Source organism: Myotis daubentonii, chromosome X (genome assembly GCF_963259705.1).
Source record: "Myotis daubentonii chromosome X, mMyoDau2.1, whole genome shotgun sequence".
Lineage (NCBI taxonomy): Eukaryota > Metazoa > Chordata > Mammalia > Chiroptera > Vespertilionidae > Myotis > Myotis daubentonii.
In genome coordinates, this window is record NC_081861.1 from 98246034 (window position 1) to 98258698 (window position 12665).

The following is a 12665-nucleotide window of genomic DNA, read 5'->3' on the forward strand; positions in this document are numbered from 1 at the left end:
GTTTCATAAAAACAACTTCCCCCTGCAGTATCTGAGAGTGCTTTTAATTGGGTGATCATATGTACTGGGCTTAGTAATCAAAAGTAAGGATTTAAAGAGAAAAAAGAGCCAGAGTAAGAATGCAAACTTGTGACTTTTTCGCCCCTAGCACAGCACAGCCAGTACACTGGTAAAACTTCAGGCTGCCATTTTGTGCCCAGCCCAGCTATGGGTTGATTTCTTGAGTTCCCTTCTTCCAGGAGACCTGTGGACCCCCTTCCACATTTGCTGACTATGCTGGTCCCAATGGCCACAGATTTTGAGGGGCACAGACTTCCTGTAAACCTCTAGATCCCACTGCGTACGTTTCTCCCTCCAGCCTGGATCACAGACTTCACCTTTCTTTGGGCAAAATCTGACCTTTCCGTGAGAAGGTGCAGAGCTCATCTGAGACCACGTATTTGTGCTGCTTGAGACCCGGTGTTTGTGGGTTTGCAGCTGGTACCCGGGTGTTGTGGTTGTAGGGTCCTGGGAGATTTCTGATTCTTCCCAGTTGAAGGTAAGGCTAGGCTTCTGATCACAGTCACTCTCCCCTTCAAGATGGTGTGGCCTCTGTGGCAGAGCTGGTCGCTCCAGGAGAGATTTCTGCAGCCGTGCAGGCTGCCCAGTCAGTGGAGTCTGGTCCTACAGTCCCCAACAGTCCCTTGGAATATAGCTGTCCCTCACTCACAAATAGACACTCCCCATATGTCCGCACACTCTCCTTTCAATCTCTCACACACTATCTTACAGCTTGCCTTCCCATCGGCAGCCATCTTCCCTCTAAGTAGGGTTGCTGTTTATTTGCTAGTTTAGAGGATTTATCCAGTGATGTTAATGGGGTATTAAAATCTCTTACTGTGATTGTATTGCTGTAAATCCCCCCTCTGATATCTTCCAGAAGTTTTTGTATGTATTTGGGGTGCTCCTGCATTGGTTGCATATATGTTTACCAAAGTTATATCCTCTTGTTGTAGTGATCCCTTTAGAATTATGAAGTGGCCGTCCTTCTCTCTTGTGGCCTTCACTTTGAGGTCTATTTTGTCAGATATAAGTATTACTACCCCAGCTTTTTTTCATTTCTATTTACCTGATAGATATTTTTCCATCCCTTCACTTTCAGTCTGTGTGAGTCCCTTGTTCTGAGGTGGGTCTCCTGTGGAGAGCATATTTATGGGTCATGTTTACTTATCCATTCAGCCACTCAATGTTTTTTGATTGGAGCATTTATTTAATCATTTACTTTTAATGTTATTATTGATAGGTACTTGTTTGTAGCCATTTCTATACTTTATGTCTGTGTTCCTTCCTCCATGTATAGTTCTTCTTTTTACAGCATTCTCTTTAGCATTTCTTCCATTGCTGGCTTGGTAGTGATAAACTCCTTTAGCATTTTTTGTCTGCAATGCTCCTGATTTCGCCTTCATTTTTGATTGATACTCTTGCTGGATAGAATATTCTTGGATTCAGTCTTTTGCTTTTCATCACTTGGTATACTTCATTCAATTCTCTTCTGGCTTGGTGTGTTTCTGTTGAGAAATCATTTGATAATCTGATGGGGGATCTTTTGTTGGTAACTCTCTGTCCCTCTCTTGCAGCCTTTAAGATTCTCTTTTTGTCATTAACATTTGCCATTGTAATTATGACGTGTCTTGTTGTGGGTCTTTTGGAATTCATCTTGCTTGGGACTCTCTGTACTTGTGTGGCTTACCCCCTCCCCCCACCATATCAGTGAAGTTTTCTGTCTTTATTTCTTCAAATAGATTCTCCAGTTCTTGCTGCTCTTCTTGTCCTTATGGCACCCCTGTTTTAAGTATGTTACTTCATTCCATATTGTCCCAAAGCTCCCTTAGGCTCTCCTCCTGGTTTTTAATTTTTTTCTCCAGTTGCTGTTCAGATTGGTCTTGTTTCTCTACCTTATCTTCTAACTCATTAATTCAGTCCTCTGCTCTCTAGTCTACTGTTTAAACCTTCTGTGGTGTTTTTGATTGTAACTATATCACTTTTGATTTCTTTCTGATTTTTGCATAGGTTGTTGATTATCTCGTCCATCTGGTTTATGGACTGTATGACCATTAATCTGAATTCTTTTTCTGTCATATCACATGCCTCTGTTTCACTTATTTACTTTCTTAGTGATCCTCTTTTTCTTTCCTTTGGGGATTATTTCATTGTCTCCTCATTCTAACTATCACCAGAAGGTCCAAATGCCAAGTTGTGGGGGACTGAGTCTTGTGCAGTGGGTGCGTTGCACCACCCACGTGTCACTGAAGAGCTCTGACACCAAGACCTGAGGCTGCCATTGGCCAGTGGGTGCCACGTGCATGGAGAAATAGTCACCAGCACTCAGTGCTGCCTTGTGCACACACCTAGAATTAGGGAGTCCGCATGCGCTGCACTGAAAAAAAAAAGTTCACACAGGTGTGCAACAAAAATCAGAGTCCCCTAGTGCGTGCCAGGAGTCAGAGTGCCCTTGTGCACTTGCCGAGAATCAAGTATCAGAGTCTCTGTTGCTTGGTGTGGCCTCATGCTGAGAATCAGGGTTGTTGTGTATGAGTGCACTGAGAATTGGAGTCATTGGTGCTCAGTGTGCATTCACTGAGAATCAGGGATCCCGTGTGTGTGTGCAATGGGAAACAGAGTCTAGGCTTTTGTGCGCCAAGAGTCAAGTCACTGGTGCTCAGTACTGGCTTTAGGGATGGTGGGCTCAGGCGGCCTGCATGCTGAAAAGGCGTGATTGTGGTGTCCATTGGCTGGCAGCTGTGAATTGGGAAGACTCAGTTTTTGCTGTTGGGACCTTGCACCCTTGGTTGGATTCACACACACCTAGCAGCAGCTCACAGAGGTACCTGTGGGCAGTTTTCCAGGGTGGAGCACTCAGAGGGGCCCTGGCACTGAAGCTGTGTCATCCAAGGTGTCTGTGGGCAGGCAGCCGGGAAGGGGGTAGTCTCAATTTTTACTGCTGGGGCGTGCGTCCTTGTTTGGATACAAGCACACCCAGCATGGGCTTACAGTGGCACCCAAGAGCTGTGCACTGGAAAGGCACACACTCTTTGTCTGGAGGTCAGCAGCCAGGGAAGGGGAAATCTCACTTACTTCTGTGGGAGCCTTGCACCCTTGGAGGTGGAAGTCCTAGGGTCTGCAGGTCTGTGGGCAGGGTAGCAGGATTTTGACTGGGATGGCTGCAGGGTCTTGGGCCGTGTGCAAGGCCAGTTTGGGTGGTGGTGCTTATGAGTTCCTAGAAGAGGCCACTTTCCCCTTCAAGATGGTGAGGGCTCTGTGCCCCATCCCTGCAGCCCAGGCAGTGCCCATGGCGGTGGTAGGTGCTTGCTGTTCAGGAGAGGCTGGTCTGCCAGCCTCTGATACTCCTGCCGGATTTAACTGTTTCTCACTCACTCTCACACACACCACACACATCTACACACTCTCCTTTCACCCCCTCACTCACTCGCACCCTCTCCCTCACCTCCATCATCTTCTTTCCTCAAGGGTTTTCATTTTTTCCCTATTATCTTTTTGCATCTAGATAGCACACCTTTGGAATGTCAAGTTAACTTGTAATTTCCCCTTTTCTGAACCCCTTGAGGTACAAGCCATGCACTAGGGCACTAGTGTGGATACCACAAATTCTCTCATTGTTCTTATTATCATGTTAATTGTTGACTGTTAACTATCCTGTAAAAGATGTATGTGTCTATCATTTTACTTTTTATCTAATCTCAGAGGTTTCCCCCTGTCATGCCTGCTTTGTTTTCTTCTGCCTCCCTAATCTATCACCAGTGGATTTCATGTAACCCACTTACATCTTCACCTTATATGGTAATTCATAAAAATAGGCGAAAAGCCACCATTCTTCAGAGTATTGTTTCAATGCATTGAGATTCTGCTTCCCAGAAATTGTTGACAGTTTGGCTCAATAAACTCATGAAAATTCTTTACAGATTTGAATGTTTCTTACATTAACGTTTTCAAAGAAGCAGCTCTTTGTTTTGTTGATCTTTTTTTTGTTTTGTTTGTTTTCTTTTGTTTTCCCCTCTGATCTTTATTATTTCCATTTACTTACTCACTTTTGGCTTTGTACATTGTTACTTTTCTAGTTTCTTTAGGTGTAAAGTTACATTGCTTATTTGATATTTTTCTTGTTTCTTGTTTCCATAATGCTCTGAATTTCCTTCTTAGTATAGTGGAACCTCAGTTCTTGAACTTAATTCATTCTGGAAAGCTGTTTGAAAAGTGATTTCTTCAAAAAGCAAATCATTTCCCATTAGAAATAATGTAAATGGAATTAATCCATTCCCTTTTTTAACCTTTCTTATACACAGCACATGTCTAATGCACTGTTTAATCTATAAATATACACTTCCTATATTTATTGAACCACCCGCTAAAAGCCTTAAATGAATCACTTTCACCACTCATTCCAGAGATGTCATTCAGGTCAGAATACATCTTTGCTTGTTAGTATATCACTGTCTCTGAAATGCTGTCACCAGCTAACTGCTTTTCGTTTATACAAATCAACCACAGTTTTTCTAGTTCTTCAATTGCCTGTGATCATTGCTTGTTTCACTCTTTTAGCAGCATTAGCATTTTTGATGGCCTCCTTATATTTTCAAATTGTGTTTGATTTTGCTGGCAACAATAGCATTCTCTCTCTTGTCTGTTGCCTGAGAGATGCTTTTTCTCATGTTGAGATATGACATGAAAAGGTTGTCAGGTCGACAACTGAAGTTTGGTTCAACAACTGAGACATTATTTCTGTGAACAACTTAGTTGAGAACCGAGGTGTTTGAGATAGAAGGCATTTAAGAAATGAGGTTTGACTGTACAGTTCTCACTATATCCCATAGACTTTGGGTTGCTGTGTTTCCATTTTATTTGTCTGAAGGTATCTTTTAATTTATTCTTTTATCTCATTGTTATCTTATTCATGGTTTAGTAACATGTTATTTAGACTCCATCTGTTTGTGTGGTTTTCAGTTTTTTTCCTATAATTAATTTCTAGTTTCATACCAATGTGGTCAAAGAAGATGCAAGATTTGACAATAATCATGTTTGTGGCCTAAAATGTGATCTATCTTGGAAAATTTTCCATGTACACTTTAAAAGAATGTATACTTTGTTGCTTTGGGATGAAATGCTCTGAAAATATCAATTAAATCCATCCAGTCCAGTGAGTCATTTAAGGCCACTGTTTCTTTGTTGGTTTTCTGTCTGGAAATTCTATCCATTGATGTCAATGGGGTGTTAAAATGCCCTGCTATGACTATAGTACTGTCAATCCCTCCTTTATGTCTATTAAGATTTGCTTTAGAAATTTAGGTGTTCCTATGTTTGTGCATTATATTTACAAGATTTGTATCCTCTTGATGGATTGAGCCTTTATCATTATGTAGTATCCCTCTTTGTCTCGTATTATAGTGTTTGTTTTAAAGTCTATTTTGTCAGATATAAATATTGTGCTATGCCAGCTTTTGTTCATTTACATTTACATAAAATGTCTTTTTCCATCCCTTTACTTTCAGTGTGTGTCTTTCATTAAGAAGTGGATCTCTTGTATACAGAATATATATGGGACTTGATTCATTATCTAGTCAGGTAGCCTAGGACTTTTGATTGAAGCATTTAATCTATTTATATACAAAGTGGTTATTGATAGGTACATATTTACTGCCATTTTATTCTTTATAATTATGTTCTTTTTTCTTTTTGTTCTGCATAAAGAATACCCATTAACATTTCTTGTAATACTGGGTTGGTGGTAAGGAAAGTTTTTAATCATTATTTCTTTAAGTAGGTTTTCAATCTCTTGGTCTATCTTATACATTTGGTATGCCTATGATATGCATGATTTTGTGCTTCATGTTGTCCCAGAGGTGCCTTAAACTATCTTCATTTTTTAAAAATTATTTTTTTTCTTTTTGCTGCTCTGATTGGATGTTTTTGTCTACCTTGTCTCTAAATCACTGATTCAATCTCCTTCATCTTATCTGCTATTGATTTTTTAAAGTGTACTCTTCATGTATTCTTCATCTGACTGTTTTTTATGGTTTCTATGTCTTTTTATGTTTACTATCTATTGAAGTTCTCACGAAATTCCTTGAGAATCCTTATAACCATTGTTTTGAACTCTTTCTGGTAGATTGTTTGCCTCCATTTTATTTAATTCTTTCACTGGGGATTTATCCTATTCTTTAATTTGCAGCATGTTTCTTTTTCTCACCATTTTGGCTGCCTATCTGTATTTGTGTCTGTGTACTAGGTAAATATACTATGTCTCCCACTTTTGGTATGGTTGTTTTATGTATTAGGTGTGTCTTGTGGTGCTCAGTGGAAAATTCTAACTACCTGAGCTAGGTACGTCAGGAATGCTTCTTGTGTGGGTTATGTAATCACTCTTGTTGTAGTTGAGTTTTTTGTTTGTTTGTTTGTTTTTATTGCTTAAAGTATTACAAAGGGTACTACATATGTGTCCATTTTTCCCCCCACCCTTGACAATCCCCTGGTCTCTCCTACCCCCCAGTGGCTTATGTCCATTGTTTATGCTTATATGCATGCATACAAGTCCTTCGGTTGATCTCTTACCCCCATTCCTCCTTCCCCCCAACCCTCCCCAGCCTTCTGCTACAGTTAGACAATCTGTTTGAGGCAGCTCTGCCTCTGTATCTATTATTGTTCAAAAGTTTATACTGGTCTCTATTATCCATGAATGAGTGAGATCATGTGGTATTTTTCCTTCATTGACTGGCTTATTTCACTTAGCATAATGCTCTCAAGTTCCATCCATGCCATTACACATGGTAAGAGTTCCTTCTTTTTTACAGCAGCATAATATTCCACCATGTAGATGTACCACCGTCTTCTAATCCATTCATCTACTGATGGGCACTTAGGCTGTTTCCAGATCTTAGCTATGGTGAATTGTGCTACTATGAACATAGGGGTGCATATATCCTTTCTGATTGTTGTTTCTGGTTTCTTGGGATATATTCCTAGAAGTGGGATCATTGGGTCAAATGGGAATTCCATTTTCAGTTTTTTGAGGAAACTTCATACTGTCTTCCATAGTGGCTGCACCAGTCTGCATTCCCACCAGCAGTGCAAAAGTGTTCCTTTTTCTCCACATCCTCTCCAGCACTTGTCGTTTGTTGATTTGTTGATGATAGCCAGTCTGACAGGTGTGAGATGGTACCTCATTGTTGTTTTGATTTGCATCTCTCAGATGATTAGTGACTTTGAGCATGTTTTCATGTTTCTTGGCTTTCTGAATATCCTCTTTTGAAAGGTGTCTATTTAGGTCCTTTGCCCATTTTTTGATTGGATTGTTTATCTTCCATTTGTTAAGTTGTATGAGTTCCCTATAAATTTTGGAGATTAGGCCCTTGTCAGATATGACATCGGCAAATATGTTTTCCCACACAGTCGGTTTTCTTCTTGTTTTGTTGATGGTTTCTTTTGCTGTGAAGAAGCTTTTTATTTTGATGTAGTCCCATTTGTTCATTTTCTCTTTAGTTTCAAGTGCCCTAGGAGCTGTATCATTGAAGAAATTGCTTCGGCATATGTCTGAGATTTTGTTGCCTTTGGATTCTTCTCGAATTTTTATGGTTTCCTGTTGTACATTTAAGTCCTGTATATATTTTCAGTTTATTTTTGTGTATGGTGTAAGTTGGTGGACTAGTTTCATTTTTTTGCATATATCTGTCCAAATTTCCCAACACCATTTGTTGAAGAGGCTATCTTGGCTCCATTGTATGTTCTTGCCTCCTTTGTCAAATATTAATTGAGCATATTGGTTCGGGCCGATTTCTGGGCTCTCTATTCTATTCCATTGACCTATATGCCTGTTCTTGTGCCAGTACCAGGCAGTTTTGAGAACAGTGGCTTTGTAATACAGCTTGATATCTGGTATTGAGATCCCACCTACTTTGTTCTTTCTCAGGATTGCTGCAGCTATTCGGGGTCTTTTTTTATTCCAGATGAATTTTTGGAGAGTTTGTTCTAGATCTGTGAAGTATGCCGTTGGTATTTTAATGGGAAGTGCGTTGAATTTATAGATTGCTTTGGGTAGTATGGACATTTTAATGATGTTGATTCTACCAATCCATGAACACGGTATGTTCATCCATCTGTTTATGTCTTCCTCTATATCTTTTTTCAACGTCCTGTAGTTATCTGAGTAGAGGTCTTTTACCTCTTTAGTTAAGTTCATTCCTAGGTAGCTAAATTTTTTTGGTGCGATGGTAAATGGGAATGTTTTTATAATCTCTCTTTCTTAAAGTTCACTATTGGTGTATAGAAATGCCTCAGATTTCTTCGGGTTAATTTTTTATCCTGCTAGATCGCCAAATTTATGTATTAAGTCTAGTCGTTTTTAGATGGAGTCTCTAGGGTTTTGTATGTATAATATCATGTCGTCTGCAAATAACAGCTTTACTTCCTCTTTTCCAATTCGGATGCCTTTTATTTCTTCTCCTGGTCTAATTGCAATGGCTAATACTTCCAGTACTATGTTGCACAGGAGTGGTGAGAGAGGGCATCCCTGTCTTGTTCCTGTTCTTATGGGAAATGCTGTTAGTTGTTGTCCATTGAGTATGATGTTGGCTGTGGGCCTATCATATATGGCTTTTATTATGTTGAGGTATGATCCTTCTACTCCCACCTTGCTGAGAGTTTTTATCAAAAATGGGTGTTGGATTTTGTCAAATGCTTTTTCTGCATCAATTGATATGACCATGTGGTTTTTTTCTTTCAGTTTTTTATGTAATGTATCATGTTTATTGATTTGCAGATATTGTACCATCCTCGCATCCCTGGGATAAATCCTACTTGGTCATGGTGTATGATCTTTCTGATGTACTGCTGGATCCGATTTGCTAAGATTTTTTTTAATTTTAATTTTTTTATTGCTTAAAGTATTACAAAGGGTATTACATATGTGTCCATTTTATCCCCCCGCCGTAGACAGTCCCCTAGCCTCCCCTATTCCCCAGTGTCTTATGTCCATTGGTTATGCTTATATGCATGCATACAAGTCCTTTAGTTGATCTCTTACCTACCTACCTCCTGCCCCCCAACCCTCCCCGGCCTTCCCGCTGCAGTTTGACAATCTGTTTGAGGCAGCTCTGCCTCTGTATCTATTATTGTTCAAAAGTTTATAATGGTCTCTATTATCCATGAATGAGTGAGATCATGTGGTATGTTTCCTTTATTGACTGGCTTATTTCACTTAGCATAATGCTCTCCAGTTCCATCCATGACGTTGCAAATGGGAAGAGTTCCTTCCTTTTTACAGCAGCATAGAATTCCATCGTGTAGATGTACCACAGTTTTCTAATTCATTCATCTACTGATGGGCACTTAGGCTGTTTCCAGATCTTAGCTATGGTGAATTGTGCTGCTATGAACATAGGGGTGCATATATCCTTTCTGATTGGTGTTTCCGGTTTCTTGGGATATATTCCTAGAAGTGGGATCACAGGGTCGAATGGGAGTTCCATTTTCAGTTTTTTGAGGAAACTCCATACTGTCTTCCATAGTGGCTGCACCAGTCTGCATTCCCACCAGCAGTGCACAAGTGTTCCTTTTTCTCCACATCCTCTCCAGCACTTGTCGTTTGTTGATTTGTTGATGATAGCCAGTCTGACAGGTGTGAGATGGTACCTCATTGTTGTTTTGATTTGCATCTCTCAGATGATTAGTGACTTTGAGCATGTTTTCATATGTCTCTTGGCTTTCTGAATGTCCTCTTTTGAAAGGTGTCTATTTAGGTCCTTTGCCCATTTTTTGATTGGATTGTTTATCTTCCTTTTGTTAAGTTGTATGAGTTCCCTATAAATTTTGGAGATTAGGCCCTTATCAGATATGACATTGGCAAATATGTTTTCCCACACAGTGGGTTTTCTCCTTGTTTTGTTGATGGTTTCTTTTGCTGTGCAGAAGCTTTTTATTTTGATGTAGTCCCATTTGTTCATTTTCTCTTTAGTTTCAAGTGCCCTAGGAGCTGTATCATTGAAGAAATTGCTTCGGCATATGTCTGAGATTTTGTTGCCTTTGGATTCTTCTAGAATTTTTATGGTTTCCTGTCGTACATTTAAGTCCTTTATCCATTTTGAGTTTATTTTTGTGTATGGTGTAAGTTGGTGGTCTAGTTTCATTTTCTTGCATATATCTGTCCAATTTTCCCAACACCTTTTATTGAAGAGACTATCTTGGCCCCATTGTATGCTCTTGCCTCCTTTGTCAAATATTAATTGAGCATATTGTTTCCGGCCGATTTCTGGGCTCTCTATTCTATTCCATTGACCTATATGCCTGTTCTTGTGCCAGTACCAGGCAGTTTTGAGAACAGTGGCTTTGTAATACAGCTTGATATCTGGTATTGAGATCCCACCTACTTTGTTCTTTCTCAGGATTGCTGCAGCTATTCGGGGTCTTTTTTTATTCCAGATGAATTTTTGGAGAGTTCGTTCTAGACCTCTGAAGTATGCCATTGGTATTTTAATGGGAAGTGCGTTGAATTTATAGATTGCTTTGGGTAGTATGGGCATTTTAATGATGTTGATTCTACCAATCCATGAACACGGTATGTTCTTCCATCTGTTTATGTCTTCCTCTATATCTTTTTTCAACGTCCTGTAGTTTTCTGAGTAGAGGTCTTTTACCTCTTTAGTTAAGTTTATTCCTAGGTAGCTTAATTTTTTTGGTGCAATGGTTAACGGGATTGTTTTTATAATCTCTCTTTCTGAAAGTTCATTATTGGTGTATAGAAATACCTCAGATTTCTTGGGGTTAATTTTGTATCCTGCTACATTGCCAAATTCATGTATTAAGTCTAGTAGCTTTTTGATGGAATCTCTAGGGTTTTGTATGTATAATATCATGTCGTCTGCAAAAAAGGACAGTTTTACTTCCTCTTTTCCAATTTGGATGCCTTTTATTTCTTCTTCTTGCCGAATTGCAATGGCTAACACTTCCAGTACTATGTTTAACAGGAGTGGTGAGAGGGGGCATCCCAGTCTTGTTCCTGTTCTTAGGGGAAATGGTGTTAGTTTTTGTCCATTGAGTATGATGTTGGCTGTGGGCCTGTCATATATGGCTTTTATTATGTTGAGGTATGATCCTTCTACTCCCACCTTGCTGAGAGTTTTTATCAAAAATGGGTGTTGAATTTTGTCAAATGCTTTTTCTGCATCAATTGATATGACCATGTGGTTTTTTTCTTTCAATTTGTTTATGTGATGTATCACGTTTATTGATTTGCGGATATTGTACCATCCTTGCATCCCTGGGATAAATCCTACTTGGTCATGGTGTATGATCTTTCTGATGTACTGCTGGATCCGATTTGCTAAGATTTTGTTGAGGATTTTGGCATCTATGTTCATGAGGGATATTGGCCTGTAATTCTCTTTCATTGTGTTGTCTTTACCTGGTTTTCGTATTAGGGTGATGCTGGCTTCATAGAATGAGCTTGGAAGTGTTCCTTCCTCTTGAATTTTTTGTAGTAGTCTGAGGAGGATAGGTTTTAGTTCTTCCTTGAATGTTTGGTAAAACTCCCCTGTGAAGCCGTCTGGTCCTGGGCTTTTGCTTGCTGGAAGCTTTTTGATGACTGCTTCAATTTCTTCCATAGTTATTGGCCAATTGAGATTTGTAGGTTCTTCCTGATTGAGTTTTGGACTGTTGTATTTTTCTAGGAATTTGTCCATTTCCTCCAGGTTGTCTAGTTTGTTGGAGTAGAGCTGGCCATAGTATTTTTTAACAATCGTTTGTATTTCTTTGGGGTCTGTTGTTATTTTGCCTCTATCATTTCTGATTATGTTTATTTGGGTCCTCTCTCTTTGCTTCTTTTTGAGTCTGGCTATAGATTTGTCAATCTTATTTAACCTTTCAAAGAAGCACCTCTTGGTTTCATTGATTTTCTGTATTGTTTTTTCGGTCTTTATGTCATTTATTTCTGCTTTAATCTTTATTATCTCCTGCCTTCTGCTCACTCTAGGGTTTTCTTGTTGCTCTCTTCCTAATTCTTTTAGTTGTAGAGTTAGATGGTTTACTACCATTTTTTCTTGTTTTTTTTCAGATAGGCCTGTAGAGCTATAAACTTCCCTCTCAGGACTGCTTTCATTGCGTCCCATAGATTTTGGATTGTTGTGTTTTCATTGTCATTAGTTTCCAGGATGTTTTTAATTTCTTCTTTGATCTCATTGGTAACCCAATCAATATTTAATAACATGCTATTCAGCTTACAAGTGTTTGAGTATTTTGGGTTGTTTTTATTGTAGTTGATTTCTTATATTATGCCATTGTGGTCTAAGAAGATGCTTGGTATGTTTTCAATCTTCTTGAATTTGGGGATATTTTGTTTGTGACCCAATATGTGGTCTATTTTTGAATATGTTCCATGAGCCCTTGAGAAGAATATATATTCCGTGGCATTGGCGTGGAGTGTTCTGAAGATGTCTATTAAGTCCATCTGATCTAGTGAGTCATTTAGGACTGCTGTTTCTTTGCTGATTATTTGTCTAGCGGATTTATCCAGTGCTGTCAGTGGTGTATTAAAGTCCCCTACTATGATTGTATTGTTGTCGATCTCTCCTTTGATATCTTCCAGGAGTTTTTTTTATGTATTTGGATGCTCGTGCATTGGGTGC

At 39.2% G+C, this 12665-nt stretch overlaps 1 pseudogene; it reads left to right on the forward strand.

The window, feature by feature from the left end:
- The first annotated feature begins 3196 nt into the window (after positions 1-3196).
- LOC132224629 (transcription factor E2F6-like) overlaps positions 3197-12665 on the forward strand; it is a 93886-nt pseudogene continuing 84417 nt past the window's right edge.